Raw genomic sequence first — 6,285 nt, forward strand, 5'->3', positions numbered from 1 at the left:
TACACCCATCCAGGGATGAATTGGTCCCAGCCGTTCTAACCAGGACACTGCTAAAACATGCAGCTTCCCCTCAGGCTGGTTGTCAGCTAACGATTCCCAACTTTGAGCGTGCCCCTTTAAAGTTGCATCAGCTTTTATTATTTAACTATTTTTAATCTCTTTCTTTCACTCTCATAAAGGTTTTTTGTTGGGATTTAGTTGCAGACTAACCCAGAGCTCCCACTTGTATATACTTAAAAAAAAAAAATTCACGCCTCATTAACTGAGTTAATACTTGCCTAATTGTAATAGCAAAGCAATAAAAATCAATCCTTACAACAATGTGATACTGTAACTTCCTTTCTTCTAACTGATGGAGCACCGGGCTACCTGCCAAGGAGCTCAAATGGAAATAGGAAACAATATGAACAAATAAAATCTCTTTCTGAGATTTAGTTATTGATGTTTTCTTAAGTATTTGGCTTGGCTCTTTTTTTTTTTTATCTTCTGTTAGTACTGGATTCATTTTTCTTCTGTTCCCAACTTCTGTCATTGTGCATGGGGGTTTTTGGAGAGAGAGGAGTTGGCCCACAGAAAAATTATTTTTCTGCCCCTTTTTACCTCTTCCTCATATATAAGCTCTCCCCTTCATATAAGATTTCATAGGATTTTCTTGAAAGACCAAGCCTATCAAAGATACCAAAAATGTGTATGTGAACACCTCCCCGCCGTGGACTGTATAAAGAACTGTTACTAAGCCAAAGAAATAATTAGATTCTTTCAAACAAATATAAAATAGTATAAAATAAAGATCAAATTGAAGTAAACCTCTGTCCATGACACCAGCCAGCAATCAGAATTGAAGAAACCAAAGAACCCTTTCTCCGCAGTCTCCCTGCTTCAGTGACAGCCCAGTTTTCACTGGTATCTGGTATGTGCCTTTTTAGAGGAATCTCTTTCCTAGGATTTCTTCCCTAGTCCAAATCTTTACCTTCAGTAAAGTCAATCACTAGCTGTTACATGGCCTTTTAATGAGACCATGTGATGATTTTGGCTACAGCCTTTTGTTGCTAAGTGTCTGCTAGGGGAGTGCTAAAATTACAGATTAAATACTTTGAAATGAATCAATGGTCAAAAATGTCTTAATGGCTTTCCCCAAAGGAAACTTTTAAACCCAATTCTACTATTCTATCATTTTATCAAGAGAGAGGACTTCTTTCTCCAAGTAACTGTTCTTGTCACACTGTAAAACATACTGAGTTTGCAGTGACAGGTCTGTGTGTAGATGGTCCAAGTTACTATGATCCTGAAGCTATAAAAGTTTTAAAGTATTCTTAAAACATTTAAAAAATATTTTTTAAATAGTTAACAAATAAAAATTGCACGGGCACGAATCACCAGATATATGAAATCCACTTAATGTTTTAAGCTAAATGTTAGTCCTGTATCGTGAGGGAGACATTGCCACTACTCTGCAGAGAAAAACTACGTCTTCCACTACAATGGAATCTGAAAAATCTCAGAAGAGTTGTCAGAAATTTCACCTACAGTTTGTGAGAAGCTGATTAATTTTCCAATGGGAGAGTAAGAGAAAAAAAAGTGTCTGGTTGTGTCCCTGAAATACCAAGCTCAGTAATAACAGAGGCAGAAGCAGAGGACTCGGGGGGAGCATTCCTGTTTCCTTCATTTAGCCTTAGCAGAGGATGGACACAGGGCTAAAGTTACCACTCTCCCCAGAGATGCTGTGCAGGGTCTTGGATGTGGAATGGGAACAGTGCATTATAAATCCCTTTACAGAGCATAAGAGTGTAAGACTCTTGGAAGAAAAATATATTGAGTCTTGTGTCATTTAAGGGTTGTGGCATTTCCAACCTCTCAATAATTGTCTAGCTCTTTGCATCTGTGAGAAAGCAGAATGAGATATCTTAAAAGGGGGTTCTGCGTATTGTAAAAGTCCAACTGCAGCTTGAAGAAACACCCCTGAGACTTATTGCTACCATTATAAGCTTAGAGTAATGTGCACATATTTTTCTTTTTAGGCCACTCATGCTTTATCCAGACTTCAGAGGTAAAAAAAAAATTAGAAAGGGGGAAAGAAAAGAAAAAAAAAAGTTCTGTTAATTTTGGGGTGTTTTTTTTTCTTTGCTTTGATCTTCCTGGGTCAGAAGCACCAATGTGTGGGCAAGGTCTCCTGCTAGCTGGGGGTAAGACCCAGCCACCACATCTGTGACATCACGCACAGTGGTGCCACAGCCTCTGGGAATCTGAAAGGCCCGATTTCACTGCGGGGCTGGGATTTCTAGGACTGCTTCCCAGCTGCAAGAGGGCCCAAAGAAGCAGCTCTGTGGGAAGGCAGCAAGGGAGGGGACTTCATTCAGGCTGCAAACACAGGAGGTCGGTGTCAAGCTTCCATGTGCCAGCACCTGGCACAACAACTCCCCAGCCCTTACCAGGGCACTGCCAGTTTTGGCAATGCAAAGTAGTGAATGGTGGTAGAGTTTCAAGGAAAAAGCTCATCATTTGAAACTCATTACATTTCATTTTCTGTTCATATCTGTTGTGCCTCGGCAAGAGAGGAAAGCCAAGGCAGCAGCACAGACTTTTTTAAATGCCTTGTTAGCTTTGGTTCATGTTGGTTTTGTCATTGCATTTTAAATCTCAGGTCTACTTTGTAGCTTAACAACTGGAAGTTTTCTCCCTTCTGCTCCAACTTCTTAATGTGCCTTAAGTCAGCTTTGTACAAAGGGTCAGAATGACTCAATTACAGCAAAGAGGAAAACAAATACAGTGATGGTAATAATTCAGAAGTTTTAGCTTGGACGGTAGCTGTGCTTCAAAATCAGCAGCAAAAGCAGTTCTGAAATGTTTGTCACCCAAGTTTTTTAAGAAAGCAATAGTCTGGGATCTCACAGAAGTCATTTGGTGTACTGAAGCATGGCCTGAGGCAGAAAACCTCTCCATCTTTTCTCTTCAGACTATGTGATTCACTTGGAGTCACAGAGCTCTTCCCACCCCTACACTTGAAAAGTCTTTGGACTAAAAGACTATCATGGTTCCCGTTTCCCTGCTATGCTGGGCACAGGCAGATGCCAAAACTTGCTGGAGTTGTCTGAGGCAGACATTAACACTGCTGATGCCTGAATCAGGGATGATTCCCTACCAGCATGGTCCCTCTGCCCCTGGGCTGCTCAGCCTTGCCTGTTTATTGTTACAAAACACTGACATACTGGGAGAGTCAAAAAGTGGGGGGAAAACCACAATTGCACGTTGCTCTCCTGCTGCCCGTCCATGGCTTTTCTCTCCCTCTCCCTCAGCCCTCCACCCTCACCATTTCAGTAACAAGAGAATGACCTGTGCAATCTGTTCAGCGAGAGAACAACTCATAGGAGGACAATTTCCTCTTCTCTGTTGTTGTATATAACTTCCCTTGGGTAGGTGAAAATTTTGGCAGTCTGTACAAAGACTAGCAGAGACTGAAGCAGAAGCTGTAATAGAGCTGTTATGACTTGACAGCCCTGTTTTGTAATGCACTGGGGGATTTTGTTACAAGTCAATTGTAGCTTTGAGAAATTTAGGAATATGACATGGGTTTGTATGGGTTTTTTATGTTTAATAAATGAAATTGCAGTAGATTTTAACAAGGAGACTATGGCTGTAGCAGGCCTGGATGACTTAATAAAAACTAAAATCAATCAAACAACTTGATTTTGTTGGTGAGTTTTTGCTCTGTAAGTGAAAATAAGTGTTTTTGCAGCTCTAATAATTTCATTCTTATTTCTTCAGGTACTGGGAAAACACTACTTTTATGCTGTTTGCTGACTGCGTTGTTTTTTTGCTGAATTTGTGTTCAAAGAATATTCTGTTAAAGATCATTTAATGTTGCCTCCCAAGGACCTTTCTCACTACAGTGTGTATTGACAATGACCAAAAGCTTGAAGGAGGAATCCTATGGCTTGAGTAAAGGCTTTTCACCTCTCCACTTACCTGTAACCTTTCCTTTTCTTGCATTAACTGAGGGAGATGATTATGGCAATTAAAGCTTCAGATCCCTGACTCCATGTGGTCATAATAGATCTTATTTTTGTTATAAGAGAATGATTCATAGCAGTGGAAGGGAAAGGGACAACAAAACAAAACAAAAAAAGTGTTTATCTGATTTTACTGTTTTGAAACACATGCCTCTGTCTTCATTTGGGAACTCAAGAGTAGATTTTAATGATAATTTAGACATCACAACAGCAACCCAGGGAGTTAAAAATAAAATATGTGTTTGGATTTGGGTTTTTTCCCCCCAGAGTTAAAAACAGGACCTCTTTAGTGGACACTGGGAGTTGTCAATGAAGAAAATGTGATGCATGGAATACCATCAATATACATCATTCACACCTCAGATAATACTAATTTTCTTGGTATATGATGCTGGGCAGCACCCTCAAAAGAGGTAGAAAAACCCAGGCTCCATCTTTTTTTCGTTTTTCAAATGACTGAGTACATCTAGCTGTGGATTCCACAGCATTACCTTTGGGGGACTTTTTTAGACAATCCTGATTCTCAAGGCTTTGGAGGGTTTTCTTGTCCATGGAGCATAAAATTCTGAGGAGGCCAGAATAAAATCAGGATTTACAACCCTGCTGAAGGCTTGAAAAGACCTTCTGGGATGCCTGCCTCCACACAGACCTCCCAGAAGCCCAAGGGAAGAGAATGTGGATACTCATGCCCACCTGCAAAGAAATAGGAAATTTCTAGGCTCAAACCAGATGTGTAACTGGAGTTTATATGACTTCCTGTGCTCCCTCAAATCCATGGCTTTCTGTCTGCTCTGGTACAGCCCTCATAGCAGAAACACCGAGGTGGGGACATCTGTAAACTTATTAGTTGCTTGTCAGCTTTCTTTGGGGATAAATATTTTTAGATTTTTCATAGAATATTGGAATTTCCACAAAAGAGCATTTTCTGATGAGAAGGTGTTGTCTCATTGCAAGCCATGCACCTGCAAGGTGGTAGCACAGGAATATACAGAGAATACAGATCTATTCAGTACCATATAGTATGTTTATGTCACTTGTATGCATGGAAACATCTATGCCCTGCTCTGTGAGTGCTGGGAAATTGAAGAAAAATGAGTAGATGAATACTAGATTTATATGGAGTTCCATCACTTCTGCTTAACTCATGGGCTCATTTTTGAAGGTGGCACCACCAGAGCCCAGCAGTCCCAGGGCTTGGAGCACTGAGCAGCGCAGGTTCACCCAGTGGAGAACTGACATTTTTGAAGAACCAATTAACGGGTCACCTAACAAACACAACTAAATTGATCTGTTTTCCTACCTGGGCATCACAGGGAGAATTTTATTCACTCTTGGATACAGTGTGCAGCAAAAGATTGGTCTTGTGAAAGCCTCTTGCTGGACAGAAGGACATGAAGAGGTTTGCGTCACCTGTGCAAACTTTGATGTCATGCCCTGACCCTTTTCTTTTTCTCTGTACAAGGAATTTCATGAAGTGCAAGAAGTATAAAACCTACCCAGAGGCAAAACATTTCCCACATAGCCTTGAACTTCTTTATTCTTCAGGATTTTTCTGACAAAGAGGACATGACTCCTTTGCAGTACAGTGGCACTGTTGCATCATCTGGGGTGTGCTCAGATTGCAGATGTGTCTCTGAAGGTGTTATGAAATCCTATTTTGTGTCTTGATTGAACTCCAATTCTACATTAGCTCCATTGGCACAGTTACTTTGTGGAAACCAGCATCCTGCTTCTTGTCTGAGAGGAGCTGGTGTACTGCACTGCCTTCCAGGACACAGCAACAGGGATGGGGAAAGCATGAGCTTCTATTTATTAACTGAGTGATACCACATGTAGATTCACTGGATGTTTACAAAGCTGTGTGGGTGGGTTGATCAAACATGCAGGGCCTTCCCCTTGGTTTAATTCCTGTTAACTGATGAGAGTGAATAAATCCCAGCAAATCAAATCAAAACTAACTGGGCTGCAGTCAAACAGAAACAAAAATGAAAGACGATCAAATTGTGTTGTGCTTGTATCTTGGGTTTTTTTGAGGCTTAAATAGAAAGATGCCTGTTCCCTTTCTTGCTATCCAAGCCTGGAAGGAGCACTGCCTTCCAGCCTGGCACAGCTGGAGCCCTGTGTCCCCTTGAGATGCCTAATGATTTGCAGATTTATTCCAAGGCGGTTAAAGGATTTACCTCCTTCCAGAAAATGCTTTGGAAATGATCATCTGATAGAGGAGCGGTTTTATATAATGACATGGGAGAAAGAAATATGTCATAAGCCCAGGGACCCA

This window comes from Neopelma chrysocephalum, unplaced genomic scaffold (genome assembly GCF_003984885.1).
Source record: "Neopelma chrysocephalum unplaced genomic scaffold, ASM398488v2 Primary Assembly neopelma1_141, whole genome shotgun sequence".
Lineage (NCBI taxonomy): Eukaryota > Metazoa > Chordata > Aves > Passeriformes > Pipridae > Neopelma > Neopelma chrysocephalum.